General features: G+C 53.8%; 51 non-coding genes and 2 pseudogenes across 51 annotated transcripts; all 53 read right to left on the bottom strand.

Moving 5' to 3' along the window:
• Nucleotides 1–38: 38 nt before the first annotated feature.
• On the bottom strand, nucleotides 39–157 carry LOC149430446 (5S ribosomal RNA). The gene has a single exon (XR_016309853.1). It is a non-coding gene; the product is annotated as a 5S ribosomal RNA (ribosomal RNA).
• Nucleotides 158–244: 87 nt separating this feature from the next.
• LOC149430445 (5S ribosomal RNA) lies at nucleotides 245–363 on the bottom strand. Its single transcript, XR_016309852.1, has one exon. It is a non-coding gene; the product is annotated as a 5S ribosomal RNA (ribosomal RNA).
• Nucleotides 364–450: 87 nt separating this feature from the next.
• Nucleotides 451–569, bottom strand: LOC149430444 (5S ribosomal RNA). Its single transcript, XR_016310023.1, has one exon. It is a non-coding gene; the product is annotated as a 5S ribosomal RNA (ribosomal RNA).
• Nucleotides 570–656: 87 nt separating this feature from the next.
• Nucleotides 657–775, bottom strand: LOC149430443 (5S ribosomal RNA). Its single transcript, XR_016309851.1, has one exon. It is a non-coding gene; the product is annotated as a 5S ribosomal RNA (ribosomal RNA).
• An 87-nt stretch (nucleotides 776–862) lies between these two features.
• Nucleotides 863–981, bottom strand: LOC149430442 (5S ribosomal RNA). Its single transcript, XR_016309984.1, has one exon. It is a non-coding gene; the product is annotated as a 5S ribosomal RNA (ribosomal RNA).
• Nucleotides 982–1,068: 87 nt separating this feature from the next.
• On the bottom strand, nucleotides 1,069–1,187 carry LOC149430441 (5S ribosomal RNA). The gene has a single exon (XR_016309850.1). It is a non-coding gene; the product is annotated as a 5S ribosomal RNA (ribosomal RNA).
• An 87-nt stretch (nucleotides 1,188–1,274) lies between these two features.
• Nucleotides 1,275–1,393, bottom strand: LOC149430440 (5S ribosomal RNA). Its single transcript, XR_016309849.1, has one exon. It is a non-coding gene; the product is annotated as a 5S ribosomal RNA (ribosomal RNA).
• Nucleotides 1,394–1,480: 87 nt separating this feature from the next.
• Nucleotides 1,481–1,599, bottom strand: LOC149430439 (5S ribosomal RNA). Its single transcript, XR_016309847.1, has one exon. It is a non-coding gene; the product is annotated as a 5S ribosomal RNA (ribosomal RNA).
• An 88-nt stretch (nucleotides 1,600–1,687) lies between these two features.
• Nucleotides 1,688–1,806, bottom strand: LOC149430438 (5S ribosomal RNA). Its single transcript, XR_016309846.1, has one exon. It is a non-coding gene; the product is annotated as a 5S ribosomal RNA (ribosomal RNA).
• Nucleotides 1,807–1,894: 88 nt separating this feature from the next.
• LOC149430437 (5S ribosomal RNA) lies at nucleotides 1,895–2,013 on the bottom strand. Its single transcript, XR_016309845.1, has one exon. It is a non-coding gene; the product is annotated as a 5S ribosomal RNA (ribosomal RNA).
• Nucleotides 2,014–2,100: 87 nt separating this feature from the next.
• On the bottom strand, nucleotides 2,101–2,219 carry LOC149430436 (5S ribosomal RNA). Its single transcript, XR_016309844.1, has one exon. It is a non-coding gene; the product is annotated as a 5S ribosomal RNA (ribosomal RNA).
• An 87-nt stretch (nucleotides 2,220–2,306) lies between these two features.
• On the bottom strand, nucleotides 2,307–2,425 carry LOC149430435 (5S ribosomal RNA). Its single transcript, XR_016310020.1, has one exon. It is a non-coding gene; the product is annotated as a 5S ribosomal RNA (ribosomal RNA).
• Nucleotides 2,426–2,512: 87 nt separating this feature from the next.
• On the bottom strand, nucleotides 2,513–2,631 carry LOC149430434 (5S ribosomal RNA). The gene has a single exon (XR_016309843.1). It is a non-coding gene; the product is annotated as a 5S ribosomal RNA (ribosomal RNA).
• An 80-nt stretch (nucleotides 2,632–2,711) lies between these two features.
• On the bottom strand, nucleotides 2,712–2,830 carry LOC149430433 (5S ribosomal RNA). Its single transcript, XR_016310044.1, has one exon. It is a non-coding gene; the product is annotated as a 5S ribosomal RNA (ribosomal RNA).
• An 87-nt stretch (nucleotides 2,831–2,917) lies between these two features.
• LOC149430432 (5S ribosomal RNA) lies at nucleotides 2,918–3,036 on the bottom strand. The gene has a single exon (XR_016309842.1). It is a non-coding gene; the product is annotated as a 5S ribosomal RNA (ribosomal RNA).
• Nucleotides 3,037–3,123: 87 nt separating this feature from the next.
• On the bottom strand, nucleotides 3,124–3,242 carry LOC149430431 (5S ribosomal RNA). The gene has a single exon (XR_016309841.1). It is a non-coding gene; the product is annotated as a 5S ribosomal RNA (ribosomal RNA).
• Nucleotides 3,243–3,329: 87 nt separating this feature from the next.
• On the bottom strand, nucleotides 3,330–3,448 carry LOC149430430 (5S ribosomal RNA). Its single transcript, XR_016309840.1, has one exon. It is a non-coding gene; the product is annotated as a 5S ribosomal RNA (ribosomal RNA).
• Nucleotides 3,449–3,535: 87 nt separating this feature from the next.
• Nucleotides 3,536–3,654, bottom strand: LOC149430429 (5S ribosomal RNA). The gene has a single exon (XR_016309839.1). It is a non-coding gene; the product is annotated as a 5S ribosomal RNA (ribosomal RNA).
• Nucleotides 3,655–3,741: 87 nt separating this feature from the next.
• LOC149430428 (5S ribosomal RNA) lies at nucleotides 3,742–3,860 on the bottom strand. Its single transcript, XR_016309838.1, has one exon. It is a non-coding gene; the product is annotated as a 5S ribosomal RNA (ribosomal RNA).
• Nucleotides 3,861–3,947: 87 nt separating this feature from the next.
• LOC149430427 (5S ribosomal RNA) lies at nucleotides 3,948–4,066 on the bottom strand. The gene has a single exon (XR_016309836.1). It is a non-coding gene; the product is annotated as a 5S ribosomal RNA (ribosomal RNA).
• An 87-nt stretch (nucleotides 4,067–4,153) lies between these two features.
• Nucleotides 4,154–4,272, bottom strand: LOC149430426 (5S ribosomal RNA). The gene has a single exon (XR_016309835.1). It is a non-coding gene; the product is annotated as a 5S ribosomal RNA (ribosomal RNA).
• Nucleotides 4,273–4,359: 87 nt separating this feature from the next.
• Nucleotides 4,360–4,478, bottom strand: LOC149430425 (5S ribosomal RNA). The gene has a single exon (XR_016309834.1). It is a non-coding gene; the product is annotated as a 5S ribosomal RNA (ribosomal RNA).
• Nucleotides 4,479–4,565: 87 nt separating this feature from the next.
• LOC149430424 (5S ribosomal RNA) lies at nucleotides 4,566–4,684 on the bottom strand. Its single transcript, XR_016310035.1, has one exon. It is a non-coding gene; the product is annotated as a 5S ribosomal RNA (ribosomal RNA).
• Nucleotides 4,685–4,771: 87 nt separating this feature from the next.
• Nucleotides 4,772–4,890, bottom strand: LOC149430423 (5S ribosomal RNA). The gene has a single exon (XR_016309833.1). It is a non-coding gene; the product is annotated as a 5S ribosomal RNA (ribosomal RNA).
• An 87-nt stretch (nucleotides 4,891–4,977) lies between these two features.
• On the bottom strand, nucleotides 4,978–5,096 carry LOC149430422 (5S ribosomal RNA). Its single transcript, XR_016309994.1, has one exon. It is a non-coding gene; the product is annotated as a 5S ribosomal RNA (ribosomal RNA).
• Nucleotides 5,097–5,183: 87 nt separating this feature from the next.
• On the bottom strand, nucleotides 5,184–5,302 carry LOC149430421 (5S ribosomal RNA). Its single transcript, XR_016309524.1, has one exon. It is a non-coding gene; the product is annotated as a 5S ribosomal RNA (ribosomal RNA).
• Nucleotides 5,303–5,389: 87 nt separating this feature from the next.
• Nucleotides 5,390–5,508, bottom strand: LOC149430420 (5S ribosomal RNA). The gene has a single exon (XR_016309523.1). It is a non-coding gene; the product is annotated as a 5S ribosomal RNA (ribosomal RNA).
• An 87-nt stretch (nucleotides 5,509–5,595) lies between these two features.
• On the bottom strand, nucleotides 5,596–5,714 carry LOC149430419 (5S ribosomal RNA). Its single transcript, XR_016310016.1, has one exon. It is a non-coding gene; the product is annotated as a 5S ribosomal RNA (ribosomal RNA).
• Nucleotides 5,715–5,801: 87 nt separating this feature from the next.
• On the bottom strand, nucleotides 5,802–5,920 carry LOC149430418 (5S ribosomal RNA). Its single transcript, XR_016309832.1, has one exon. It is a non-coding gene; the product is annotated as a 5S ribosomal RNA (ribosomal RNA).
• Nucleotides 5,921–6,007: 87 nt separating this feature from the next.
• On the bottom strand, nucleotides 6,008–6,126 carry LOC149430417 (5S ribosomal RNA). Its single transcript, XR_016309831.1, has one exon. It is a non-coding gene; the product is annotated as a 5S ribosomal RNA (ribosomal RNA).
• Nucleotides 6,127–6,213: 87 nt separating this feature from the next.
• LOC149430416 (5S ribosomal RNA) lies at nucleotides 6,214–6,332 on the bottom strand. Its single transcript, XR_016309551.1, has one exon. It is a non-coding gene; the product is annotated as a 5S ribosomal RNA (ribosomal RNA).
• An 87-nt stretch (nucleotides 6,333–6,419) lies between these two features.
• On the bottom strand, nucleotides 6,420–6,538 carry LOC149430415 (5S ribosomal RNA). The gene has a single exon (XR_016309975.1). It is a non-coding gene; the product is annotated as a 5S ribosomal RNA (ribosomal RNA).
• Nucleotides 6,539–6,625: 87 nt separating this feature from the next.
• LOC149430414 (5S ribosomal RNA) lies at nucleotides 6,626–6,744 on the bottom strand. Its single transcript, XR_016309830.1, has one exon. It is a non-coding gene; the product is annotated as a 5S ribosomal RNA (ribosomal RNA).
• An 87-nt stretch (nucleotides 6,745–6,831) lies between these two features.
• On the bottom strand, nucleotides 6,832–6,950 carry LOC149430413 (5S ribosomal RNA). The gene has a single exon (XR_016309829.1). It is a non-coding gene; the product is annotated as a 5S ribosomal RNA (ribosomal RNA).
• An 87-nt stretch (nucleotides 6,951–7,037) lies between these two features.
• Nucleotides 7,038–7,156, bottom strand: LOC149430412 (5S ribosomal RNA). Its single transcript, XR_016309828.1, has one exon. It is a non-coding gene; the product is annotated as a 5S ribosomal RNA (ribosomal RNA).
• Nucleotides 7,157–7,243: 87 nt separating this feature from the next.
• Nucleotides 7,244–7,362, bottom strand: LOC149430411 (5S ribosomal RNA; annotated as a pseudogene).
• Nucleotides 7,363–7,449: 87 nt separating this feature from the next.
• LOC149430410 (5S ribosomal RNA) lies at nucleotides 7,450–7,558 on the bottom strand (annotated as a pseudogene).
• Nucleotides 7,559–7,645: 87 nt separating this feature from the next.
• Nucleotides 7,646–7,764, bottom strand: LOC149430409 (5S ribosomal RNA). Its single transcript, XR_016309827.1, has one exon. It is a non-coding gene; the product is annotated as a 5S ribosomal RNA (ribosomal RNA).
• An 87-nt stretch (nucleotides 7,765–7,851) lies between these two features.
• On the bottom strand, nucleotides 7,852–7,970 carry LOC149430408 (5S ribosomal RNA). The gene has a single exon (XR_016309825.1). It is a non-coding gene; the product is annotated as a 5S ribosomal RNA (ribosomal RNA).
• Nucleotides 7,971–8,057: 87 nt separating this feature from the next.
• Nucleotides 8,058–8,176, bottom strand: LOC149430407 (5S ribosomal RNA). The gene has a single exon (XR_016309824.1). It is a non-coding gene; the product is annotated as a 5S ribosomal RNA (ribosomal RNA).
• An 87-nt stretch (nucleotides 8,177–8,263) lies between these two features.
• LOC149430406 (5S ribosomal RNA) lies at nucleotides 8,264–8,382 on the bottom strand. Its single transcript, XR_016309823.1, has one exon. It is a non-coding gene; the product is annotated as a 5S ribosomal RNA (ribosomal RNA).
• Nucleotides 8,383–8,469: 87 nt separating this feature from the next.
• LOC149430405 (5S ribosomal RNA) lies at nucleotides 8,470–8,588 on the bottom strand. The gene has a single exon (XR_016309983.1). It is a non-coding gene; the product is annotated as a 5S ribosomal RNA (ribosomal RNA).
• An 87-nt stretch (nucleotides 8,589–8,675) lies between these two features.
• On the bottom strand, nucleotides 8,676–8,794 carry LOC149430404 (5S ribosomal RNA). The gene has a single exon (XR_016309822.1). It is a non-coding gene; the product is annotated as a 5S ribosomal RNA (ribosomal RNA).
• Nucleotides 8,795–8,881: 87 nt separating this feature from the next.
• On the bottom strand, nucleotides 8,882–9,000 carry LOC149430403 (5S ribosomal RNA). Its single transcript, XR_016309821.1, has one exon. It is a non-coding gene; the product is annotated as a 5S ribosomal RNA (ribosomal RNA).
• Nucleotides 9,001–9,087: 87 nt separating this feature from the next.
• Nucleotides 9,088–9,206, bottom strand: LOC149430402 (5S ribosomal RNA). Its single transcript, XR_016309820.1, has one exon. It is a non-coding gene; the product is annotated as a 5S ribosomal RNA (ribosomal RNA).
• Nucleotides 9,207–9,293: 87 nt separating this feature from the next.
• LOC149430401 (5S ribosomal RNA) lies at nucleotides 9,294–9,412 on the bottom strand. The gene has a single exon (XR_016309819.1). It is a non-coding gene; the product is annotated as a 5S ribosomal RNA (ribosomal RNA).
• An 87-nt stretch (nucleotides 9,413–9,499) lies between these two features.
• On the bottom strand, nucleotides 9,500–9,618 carry LOC149430400 (5S ribosomal RNA). The gene has a single exon (XR_016309818.1). It is a non-coding gene; the product is annotated as a 5S ribosomal RNA (ribosomal RNA).
• An 87-nt stretch (nucleotides 9,619–9,705) lies between these two features.
• On the bottom strand, nucleotides 9,706–9,824 carry LOC149430399 (5S ribosomal RNA). The gene has a single exon (XR_016309526.1). It is a non-coding gene; the product is annotated as a 5S ribosomal RNA (ribosomal RNA).
• Nucleotides 9,825–9,911: 87 nt separating this feature from the next.
• Nucleotides 9,912–10,030, bottom strand: LOC149430398 (5S ribosomal RNA). Its single transcript, XR_016309817.1, has one exon. It is a non-coding gene; the product is annotated as a 5S ribosomal RNA (ribosomal RNA).
• An 87-nt stretch (nucleotides 10,031–10,117) lies between these two features.
• LOC149430397 (5S ribosomal RNA) lies at nucleotides 10,118–10,236 on the bottom strand. The gene has a single exon (XR_016309816.1). It is a non-coding gene; the product is annotated as a 5S ribosomal RNA (ribosomal RNA).
• Nucleotides 10,237–10,323: 87 nt separating this feature from the next.
• Nucleotides 10,324–10,442, bottom strand: LOC149430396 (5S ribosomal RNA). Its single transcript, XR_016309814.1, has one exon. It is a non-coding gene; the product is annotated as a 5S ribosomal RNA (ribosomal RNA).
• Nucleotides 10,443–10,529: 87 nt separating this feature from the next.
• Nucleotides 10,530–10,648, bottom strand: LOC149430395 (5S ribosomal RNA). Its single transcript, XR_016309813.1, has one exon. It is a non-coding gene; the product is annotated as a 5S ribosomal RNA (ribosomal RNA).
• An 87-nt stretch (nucleotides 10,649–10,735) lies between these two features.
• LOC149430394 (5S ribosomal RNA) lies at nucleotides 10,736–10,854 on the bottom strand. The gene has a single exon (XR_016309812.1). It is a non-coding gene; the product is annotated as a 5S ribosomal RNA (ribosomal RNA).
• Nucleotides 10,855–10,941: the final 87 nt, after the last annotated feature.

Below are 10,941 nucleotides of genomic sequence, written 5' to 3'. Positions count from 1 at the left end.
GCCATTTGAGGCGAAAAAGAAGCCGAGCAAAAGACAAAAGCCTACAGCACCTGGTATTCCCAGGCGGTCTCCCATCCAGGTACTAACCAGGCCCTACGCTGCTTAGCTTCCGAGATCAGACGAGATCGGGCGCATTCAGAGTGATGTGGCCGTAGGCGCTTCTCTTTGGAGCCCTCAATCTACTTCAATTGGTGCTTGGCAAGCTGGCCATTTGAGGCGAAAAAGAAGCCGAGCAAAAGACAAAAGCCTACAGCACCTGGTATTCCCAGGCGGTCTCCCATCCAGGTACTAACCAGGCCCTACGCTGCTTAGCTTCCGAGATCAGACGAGATCGGGCGCATTCAGAGTGATGTGGCCGTAGGCGCTTCTCTTTGGAGCCCTCAATCTACTTCAATTGGTGCTTGGCAAGCTGGCCATTTGAGGCGAAAAAGAAGCCGAGCAAAAGACAAAAGCCTACAGCACCTGGTATTCCCAGGCGGTCTCCCATCCAGGTACTAACCAGGCCCTACGCTGCTTAGCTTCCGAGATCAGACGAGATCAGGCGCATTCAGAGTGATGTGGCCGTAGGCGCTTCTCTTTGGAGCCCTCAATCTACTTCAATTGGTGCTTGGCAAGCTGGCCATTTGAGGCGAAAAAGAAGCCGAGCAAAAGACAAAAGCCTACAGCACCTGGTATTCCCAGGCGGTCTCCCATCCAGGTACTAACCAGGCCCTACGCTGCTTAGCTTCCGAGATCAGACGAGATCGGGCGCATTCAGAGTGATGTGGCCGTAGGCGCTTCTCTTTGGAGCCCTCAATCTACTTCAATTGGTGCTTGGCAAGCTGGCCATTTGAGGCGAAAAAGAAGCCGAGCAAAAGACAAAAGCCTACAGCACCTGGTATTCCCAGGCGGTCTCCCATCCAGGTACTAACCAGGCCCTACGCTGCTTAGCTTCCGAGATCAGACGAGATCGGGCGCATTCAGAGTGATGTGGCTGTAGGCGCTTCTCTTTGGAGCCCTCAATCTACTTCAATTGGTGCTTGGCAAGCTGGCCATTTGAGGCGAAAAAGAAGCCGAGCAAAAGACAAAAGCCTACAGCACCTGGTATTCCCAGGCGGTCTCCCATCCAGGTACTAACCAGGCCCTACGCTGCTTAGCTTCCGAGATCAGACGAGATCGGGCGCATTCAGAGTGATGTGGCCGTAGGCGCTTCTCTTTGGAGCCCTCAATCTACTTCAATTGGTGCTTGGCAAGCTGGCCATTTGAGGCGAAAAAGAAGCCGAGCAAAAGACAAAAGCCTACAGCACCTGGTATTCCCAGGCGGTCTCCCATCCAGGTACTAACCAGGCCCTACGCTGCTTAGCTTCCGAGATCAGACGAGATCGGGCGCATTCAGAGTGATGTGGCCGTAGGCGCTTCTCTTTGGAGCCCTCAATCTACTTCAATTGGTGCTTGGCAAGCTGGCCATTTGAGGCGAAAAAGAAGCCGAGCAAAAGACAAAAGCCTACAGCACCTGGTATTCCCAGGCGGTCTCCCATCCAGGTACTAACCAGGCCCTACGCTGCTTAGCTTCCGAGATCAGACGAGATCGGGCGCATTCAGAGTGATGTGGCCGTAGGCGCTTCTCTTTGGAGCCCTCAATCTACTTCAATTGGTGCTTGGCAAGCTGGACCATTTGAGGCGAAAAAGAAGCCGAGCAAAAGACAAAAGCCTACAGCACCTGGTATTCCCAGGCGGTCTCCCATCCAGGTACTAACCAGGCCCTACGCTGCTTAGCTTCCGAGATCAGACGAGATCGGGCGCATTCAGAGTGATGTGGCCGTAGGCGCTTCTCTTTGGAGCCCTCAATCTACTTCAATTGGTGCTTGGCAAGCTGGACCATTTGAGGCGAAAAAGAAGCCGAGCAAAAGACAAAAGCCTACAGCACCTGGTATTCCCAGGCGGTCTCCCATCCAGGTACTAACCAGGCCCTACGCTGCTTAGCTTCCGAGATCAGACGAGATCGGGCGCATTCAGAGTGATGTGGCCGTAGGCGCTTCTCTTTGGAGCCCTCAATCTACTTCAATTGGTGCTTGGCAAGCTGGCCATTTGAGGCGAAAAAGAAGCCGAGCAAAAGACAAAAGCCTACAGCACCTGGTATTCCCAGGCGGTCTCCCATCCAGGTACTAACCAGGCCCTACGCTGCTTAGCTTCCGAGATCAGACGAGATCGGGCGCATTCAGAGTGATGTGGCCGTAGGCACTTCTCTTTGGAGCCCTCAATCTACTTCAATTGGTGCTTGGCAAGCTGGCCATTTGAGGCGAAAAAGAAGCCGAGCAAAAGACAAAAGCCTACAGCACCTGGTATTCCCAGGCGGTCTCCCATCCAGGTACTAACCAGGCCCTACGCTGCTTAGCTTCCGAGATCAGACGAGATCGGGCACATTCAGAGTGATGTGGCCGTAGGCGCTTCTCTTTGGAGCCCTCAATCTACTTCAATTGGTGCTTGGCAAGCTGGCCATTTGAGGCGAAAAAGAAGCCGAGCAAAAGACAAAAGCCTACAGCACCTGGTATTCCCAGGCGGTCTCCCATCCAGGTACTAACCAGGCCCTACGCTGCTTAGCTTCCGAGATCAGACGAGATCGGGCGCATTCAGAGTGATGTGGCCGTAGGCGCTTCTCTTTGGAGCCCTCAATCTACTTCAATTGGTGCTTGGCAAGCTGGCCATTTGAGGCGAAAAAGAAGCCGAGCAAAAGACTACAGCACCTGGTATTCCCAGGCGGTCTCCCATCCAGGTACTAACCAGGCCCTACGCTGCTTAGCTTCCGAGATCAGACGAGATCGGGCGCATTCAGAGTGATGTGGCCGTAGGCGCTTCTCTTTGGAGCCCTCAATCTACTTCAATTGGTGCTTGGCAAGCTGGCCATTTGAGGCGAAAAAGAAGCCGAGCAAAAGACAAAAGCCTACAGCACCTGGTATTCCCAGGCGGTCTCCCATCCAGGTACTAACCAGGCCCTACGCTGCTTAGCTTCCGAGATCAGACGAGATCGGGCGCATTCAGAGTGATGTGGCCGTAGGCGCTTCTCTTTGGAGCCCTCAATCTACTTCAATTGGTGCTTGGCAAGCTGGCCATTTGAGGCGAAAAAGAAGCCGAGCAAAAGACAAAAGCCTACAGCACCTGGTATTCCCAGGCGGTCTCCCATCCAGGTACTAACCAGGCCCTACGCTGCTTAGCTTCCGAGATCAGACGAGATCGGGCGCATTCAGAGTGATGTGGCCGTAGGCGCTTCTCTTTGGAGCCCTCAATCTACTTCAATTGGTGCTTGGCAAGCTGGCCATTTGAGGCGAAAAAGAAGCCGAGCAAAAGACAAAAGCCTACAGCACCTGGTATTCCCAGGCGGTCTCCCATCCAGGTACTAACCAGGCCCTACGCTGCTTAGCTTCCGAGATCAGACGAGATCGGGCGCATTCAGAGTGATGTGGCCGTAGGCGCTTCTCTTTGGAGCCCTCAATCTACTTCAATTGGTGCTTGGCAAGCTGGCCATTTGAGGCGAAAAAGAAGCCGAGCAAAAGACAAAAGCCTACAGCACCTGGTATTCCCAGGCGGTCTCCCATCCAGGTACTAACCAGGCCCTACGCTGCTTAGCTTCCGAGATCAGACGAGATCGGGCGCATTCAGAGTGATGTGGCCGTAGGCGCTTCTCTTTGGAGCCCTCAATCTACTTCAATTGGTGCTTGGCAAGCTGGCCATTTGAGGCGAAAAAGAAGCCGAGCAAAAGACAAAAGCCTACAGCACCTGGTATTCCCAGGCGGTCTCCCATCCAGGTACTAACCAGGCCCTACGCTGCTTAGCTTCCGAGATCAGACGAGATCGGGCGCATTCAGAGTGATGTGGCCGTAGGCGCTTCTCTTTGGAGCCCTCAATCTACTTCAATTGGTGCTTGGCAAGCTGGCCATTTGAGGCGAAAAAGAAGCCGAGCAAAAGACAAAAGCCTACAGCACCTGGTATTCCCAGGCGGTCTCCCATCCAGGTACTAACCAGGCCCTACGCTGCTTAGCTTCCGAGATCAGACGAGATCGGGCGCATTCAGAGTGATGTGGCCGTAGGCGCTTCTCTTTGGAGCCCTCAATCTACTTCAATTGGTGCTTGGCAAGCTGGCCATTTGAGGCGAAAAAGAAGCCGAGCAAAAGACAAAAGCCTACAGCACCTGGTATTCCCAGGCGGTCTCCCATCCAGGTACTAACCAGGCCCTACGCTGCTTAGCTTCCGAGATCAGACGAGATCGGGCGCATTCAGAGTGATGTGGCCGTAGGCGCTTCTGTTTGGAGCCCTCAATCTACTTCAATTGGTGCTTGGCAAGCTGGCCATTTGAGGCGAAAAAGAAGCCGAGCAAAAGACAAAAGCCTACAGCACCTGGTATTCCCAGGCGGTCTCCCATCCAGGTACTAACCAGGCCCTACGCTGCTTAGCTTCCGAGATCAGACGAGATCGGGCGCATTCAGAGTGATGTGGCCGTAGGCGCTTCTCTTTGGAGCCCTCAATCTACTTCAATTGGTGCTTGGCAAGCTGGCCATTTGAGGCGAAAAAGAAGCCGAGCAAAAGACAAAAGCCTACAGCACCTGGTATTCCCAGGCGGTCTCCCATCCAGGTACTAACCAGGCCCTACGCTGCTTAGCTTCCAAGATCAGACGAGATCGGGCGCATTCAGAGTGATGTGGCCGTAGGCGCTTCTCTTTGGAGCCCTCAATCTACTTCAATTGGTGCTTGGCAAGCTGGCCATTTGAGGCGAAAAAGAAGCCGAGCAAAAGACAAAAGCCTACAGCACCTGGTATTCCCAGGCGGTCTCCCATCCAGGTACTAACCAGGCCCTACGCTGCTTAGCTTCCGAGATCAGACGAGATCGGGCGCATTCAGAGTGATGTGGCCGTAGGCGCTCCTCTTTGGAGCCCTCAATCTACTTCAATTGGTGCTTGGCAAGCTGGCCATTTGAGGCGAAAAAGAAGCCGAGCAAAAGACAAAAGCCTACAGCACCTGGTATTCCCAGGCGGTCTCCCATCCAGGTACTAACCAGGCCCTACGCTGCTTAGCTTCCGAGATCAGACGAGATCGGGCGCATTCAGAGTGATGTGGCCATAGGCGCTTCTCTTTGGAGCCCTCAATCTACTTCAATTGGTGCTTGGCAAGCTGGCCATTTGAGGCGAAAAAGAAGCCGAGCAAAAGACAAAAGCCTACAGCACCTGGTATTCCCAGGCGGTCTCCCATCCAGGTACTAACCAGGCCCTACGCTGCTCAGCTTCCGAGATCAGACGAGATCGGGCGCATTCAGAGTGATGTGGCCGTAGGCGCTTCTCTTTGGAGCCCTCAATCTACTTCAATTGGTGCTTGGCAAGCTGGCCATTTGAGGCGAAAAAGAAGCCGAGCAAAAGACAAAAGCCTACAGCACCTGGTATTCCCAGGCGGTCTCCCATCCAGGTACTAACCAGGCCCTACGCTGCTCAGCTTCCGAGATCAGACGAGATCGGGCGCATTCAGAGTGATGTGGCCGTAGGCGCTTCTCTTTGGAGCCCTCAATCTACTTCAATTGGTGCTTGGCAAGCTGGCCATTTGAGGCGAAAAAGAAGCCGAGCAAAAGACAAAAGCCTACAGCACCTGGTATTCCCAGGCGGTCTCCCATCCAGGTACTAACCAGGCCCTACGCTGCTTAGCTTCCGAGATCAGACGAGATCGGGCGCATTCAGAGTGATGTTGCCGTAGGCGCTTCTCTTTGGAGCCCTCAATCTACTTCAATTGGTGCTTGGCAAGCTGGCCATTTGAGGCGAAAAAGAAGCCGAGCAAAAGACAAAAGCCTACAGCACCTGGTATTCCCAGGCGGTCTCCCATCCAGGTACTAACCAGGCCCTACGCTGCTTAGCTTCCGAGATCAGACGAGATCGGGCGCATTCAGAGTGATGTGGCCGTAGGCGCTTCTCTTTGGAGCCCTCAATCTACTTCAATTGGTGCTTGGCAAGCTGGCCATTTGAGGCGAAAAAGAAGCCGAGCAAAAGACAAAAGCCTACAGCACCTGGTATTCCCAGGCGGTCTCCCATCCAGGTACTAACCAGGCCCTACGCTGCTTAGCTTCCGAGATCAGACGAGATCGGGCGCATTCAGAGTGATGTGGCCGTAGGCGCTTCTCTTTGGAGCCCTCAATCTACTTCAATTGGTGCTTGGCAAGCTGGCCATTTGAGGCGAAAAAGAAGCCGAGCAAAAGACAAAAGCCTACAGCACCTGGTATTCCCAGGCGGTCTCCCAGCCAGGTACTAACCAGGCCCTACGCTGCTTAGCTTCCGAGATCAGACGAGATTGGGCGCATTCAGAGTGATGTGGCCGTAGGCGCTTCTCTTTGGAGCCCTCAATCTACTTCAATTGGTGCTTGGCAAGCTGGCCATTTGAGGCGAAAAAGAAGCCGAGCAAAAGACAAAAGCCTACAGCACCTGGTATTCCCAGGCGGTCTCCCATCCAGGTACTAACCAGGCCCTACGCTGCTTAGCTTCCGAGATCAGATGAGATCGGGCGCATTCAGAGTGATGTGGCCATAGGCGCTTCTCTTTGGAGCCCTCAATCTACTTCAATTGGTGCTTGGCAAGCTGGCCATTTGAGGCGAAAAAGAAGCCGAGCAAAAGACAAAAGCCTACAGCACCTGGTATTCCCAGGCGGTCTCCCATCCAGGTACTAACCAGGCCCTACGCTGCTTAGCTTCCGAGATCAGACGAGATCGGGCGCATTCAGAGTGATGTGGCCGTAGGCGCTTCTCTTTGGAGCCCTCAATCTACTTCAATTGGTGCTTGGCAAGCTGGCCATTTGAGGCGAAAAAGAAGCCGAGCAAAAGACAAAAGCCTACAGCACCTGGTATTCCCAGGCGGTCTCCCATCCAGGTACTAACCAGGCCCTACGCTGCTTAGCTTCCGAGATCAGACGAGATCGGGCGCATTCAGAGTGATGTGGCCGTAGGCGCTTCTCTTTGGAGCCCTCAATCTACTTCAATTGGTGCTTGGCAAGCTGGCCATTTGAGGCGAAAAAGAAGCCGAGCAAAAGACAAAAGCCTACAGCACCTGGTATTCCCAGGCGGTCTCCCATCCAGGTACTAACCAGGCCCTACGCTGCTTAGCTTCCGAGATCAGACGAGATCGGGCGCATTCAGAGTGATGTGGCCGTAGGCTCTTCTCTTTGGAGCCCTCAATCTACTTCAATTGGTGCTTGGCAAGCTGGCCATTTGAGGCGAAAAAGAAGCCGAGCAAAAGACAAAAGCCTACAGCACCTGGTATTCCCAGGCGGTCTCCCATCCAGGCACTAACCAGGCCCTACGCTGCTTAGCTTTGGAGATCAGACGAGATCGGGCGCATTCAGAGTGATGTGGCCGTAGGCGCTTCTCTTTGGAGCCCTCAATCTACTTCAATTGGTGCTTGGCAAGCTGGCCATTTGAGGCGAAAAAGAAGCCGAGCAAAAGACAAAAGCCTACAGCACCTGGTATTCCCAGGCGGTCTCCCATCCAGGTACTAACCAGGCCCTACGCTGCTTAGCTTCCGAGATCGGGCGCATTCAGAGTGATGTGGCCGTAGGCGCTTCTCTTTGGAGCCCTCAATCTACTTCAATTGGTGCTTGGCAAGCTGGCCATTTGAGGCGAAAAAGAAGCCGAGCAAAAGACAAAAGCCTACAGCACCTGGTATTCCCAGGCGGTCTCCCATCCAGGTACTAACCAGGCCCTACGCTGCTTAGCTTCCGAGATCAGACGAGATCGGGCGCATTCAGAGTGATGTGGCCGTAGGCGCTTCTCTTTGGAGCCCTCAATCTACTTCAATTGGTGCTTGGCAAGCTGGCCATTTGAGGCGAAAAAGAAGCCGAGCAAAAGACAAAAGCCTACAGCACCTGGTATTCCCAGGCGGTCTCCCATCCAGGTACTAACCAGGCCCTACGCTGCTTAGCTTCCGAGATCAGACGAGATCGGGCGCATTCAGAGTGATGTGGCCGTAGGCGCTTCTCTTTGGAGCCCTCAATCTACTTCAATTGGTGCTTGGCAAGCTGGCCATTTGAGGCGAAAAAGAAGCCGAGCAAAAGACAAAAGCCTACAGCACCTGGTATTCCCAGGCGGTCTCCCATCCAGGTACTAACCAGGCCCTACGCTGCTTAGCTTCCGAGATCAGACGAGATCGGGCGCATTCAGAGTGATGTGGCCGTAGGCGCTTCTCTTTGGAGCCCTCAATCTACTTCAATTGGTGCTTGGCAAGCTGGCCATTTGAGGCGAAAAAGAAGCCGAGCAAAAGACAAAAGCCTACAGCACCTGGTATTCCCAGGCGGTCTCCCATCCAGGTACTAACCAGGCCCTACGCTGCTTAGCTTCCGAGATCAGACGAGATCGGGCGCATTCAGAGTGATGTGGCCGTAGGCGCTTCTCTTTGGAGCCCTCAATCTACTTCAATTGGTGCTTGGCAAGCTGGCCATTTGAGGCGAAAAAGAAGCCGAGCAAAAGACAAAAGCCTACAGCACCTGGTATTCCCAGGCGGTCTCCCATCCAGGTACTAACCAGGCCCTACGCTGCTTAGCTTCCGAGATCAGACGAGATCGGGCGCATTCAGAGTGATGTGGCTGTAGGCGCTTCTCTTTGGAGCCCTCAATCTACTTCAATTGGTGCTTGGCAAGCTGGCCATTTGAGGCGAAAAAGAAGCCGAGCAAAAGACAAAAGCCTACAGCACCTGGTATTCCCAGGCGGTCTCCCATCCAGGTACTAACCAGGCCCTACGCTGCTTAGCTTCCGAGATCAGACGAGATCGGGCGCATTCAGAGTGATGTGGCCGTAGGCGCTTCTCTTTGGAGCCCTCAATCTACTTCAATTGGTGCTTGGCAAGCTGGCCATTTGAGGCGAAAAAGAAGCCGAGCAAAAGACAAAAGCCTACAGCACCTGGTATTCCCAGGCGGTCTCCCATCCAGGTACTAACCAGGCCCTACGCTGCTTAGCTTCCGAGATCAGACGAGATCGGGCGCATTCAGAGTGATGTGGCCGTAGGCGCTTCTCTTTGGAGCCCTCAATCTACTTCAATTGGTGCTTGGCAAGCTGGCCATTTGAGGCGAAAAAGAAGCCGAGCAAAAGACAAAAGCCTACAGCACCTGGTATTCCCAGGCGGTCTCCCATCCAGGTACTAACCAGGCCCTACGCTGCTTAGCTTCCGAGATCAGACGAGATCGGGCGCATTCAGAGTGATGTGGCCGTAGGCGCTTCTCTTTGGAGCCCTCAATCTACTTCAATTGGTGCTTGGCAAGCTGGCCATTTGAGGCGAAAAAGAAGCCGAGCAAAAGACAAAAGCCTACAGCACCTGGTATTCCCAGGCGGTCTCCCATCCAGGTACTAACCAGGCCCTACGCTGCTTAGCTTCCGAGATCAGACGAGATCGGGCGCATTCAGAGTGATGTGGCCGTAGGCGCTTCTCTTTGGAGCCCTCAATCTACTTCAATTGGTGCTTGGCAAGCTGGCCATTTGAGGCGAAAAAGAAGCCGAGCAAAAGACAAAAGCCTACAGCACCTGGTATTCCCAGGCGGTCTCCCATCCAGGTACTAACCAGGCCCTACGCTGCTTAGCTTCCGAGATCAGACGAGATCGGGCGCATTCAGAGTGATGTGGCCGTAGGCGCTTCTCTTTGGAGCCCTCAATCTACTTCAATTGGTGCTTGGCAAGCTGGCCATTTGAGGCGAAAAAGAAGCCTAGCAAAAGACAAAAGCCTACAGCATCTGGTATTCCCAGGCGGTCTCCCATCCAGGTACTAACCAGGCCCTACGCTGCTTAGCTTCCGAGATCAGACGAGATCGGGCGCATTCAGAGTGATGTGGCCGTAGGCGCTTCTCTTTGGAGCCCTCAATCTACTTCAATTGGTGCTTGGCAAGCTGGCCATTTGAGGCGAAAAAGAAGCCGAGCAAAAGACAAAAGCCTACAGCACCTGGTATTCCCAGGCGGTCTCCCATCCAGGTACTAACCAGGCCCTACGCTGCTTAGCTTCCGAGATCAGACGAGATCGGGCGCATTCAGAGTGATGTGGCCGTAGGCGCTTCTCTTTGGAGCCCTCAATCTACTTCAATTGGTGCTTGGCAAGCTGGCCATTTGAGGCGAAAAAGAAGCCGAGCAAAAGACAAAAGCCTACAGCACCTGGTATTCCCAGGCGGTCTCCCATCCAGGTACTAACCAGGCCCTACGCTGCTTAGCTTCCGAGATCAGACGAGATCGGGCGCATTCAGAGTGATGTGGCCGTAGGCGCTTCTCTTTGGAGCCCTCAATCTACTTCAATTGGTGCTTGGCAAGCTGGCCATTTGAGGCGAAAAAGAAGCCGAGCAAAAGACAAAAGCCTACAGCACCTGGTATTCCCAGGCGGTCTCCCATCCAGGTACTAACCAGGCCCTACGCTGCTTAGCTTCCGAGATCAGACGAGATCGGGCGCATTCAGAGTGATGTGGCCGTAGGCCCTTCTCTTTGGAGCCCTCAATCTACTTCAATTGGTGCTTGGCAAGCTGGCCATTTGAGGCGAAAAAGAAGCCGAGCAAAAGACAAAAGCCTACAGCACCTGGTATTCCCAGGCGGTCTCCCATCCAGGTACTAACCAGGCCCTACGCTGCTTAGCTTCCGAGATCAGACGAGATCGGGCGCATTCAGAGTGATGTGGCCGTAGGCGCTTCTCTTTGGAGCCCTCAATCTACTTCAATTGGTGCTTGGCAAGCTGGCCATTTGAGGCGAAAAAGAAGCCGAGCAAAAGACAAAAGCCTACAGCACCTGGTATTCCCAGGCGGTCTCCCATCCAGGTACTAACCAGGCCCTACGCTGCTTAGCTTCCGAGATCAGACGAGATCGGGCGCATTCAGAGTGATGTGGCCGTAGGCGCTTCTCTTTGGAGCCCTCAATCTACTTCAATTGGTGCTTGGCAAGCTGGCCATTTGAGGCGAAAAAGAAGCCGAGCAAAAGACAAA

Source organism: Staurois parvus, unplaced genomic scaffold, assembly GCF_062004578.1.
Source record: "Staurois parvus isolate SC_StPar_1 unplaced genomic scaffold, SC_StPar_1.0 ptg002628l, whole genome shotgun sequence".
Taxonomy (NCBI): Eukaryota; Metazoa; Chordata; class Amphibia; order Anura; family Ranidae; genus Staurois; species Staurois parvus.
This window is presented reverse-complemented; position numbering and strand designations above follow the sequence as displayed.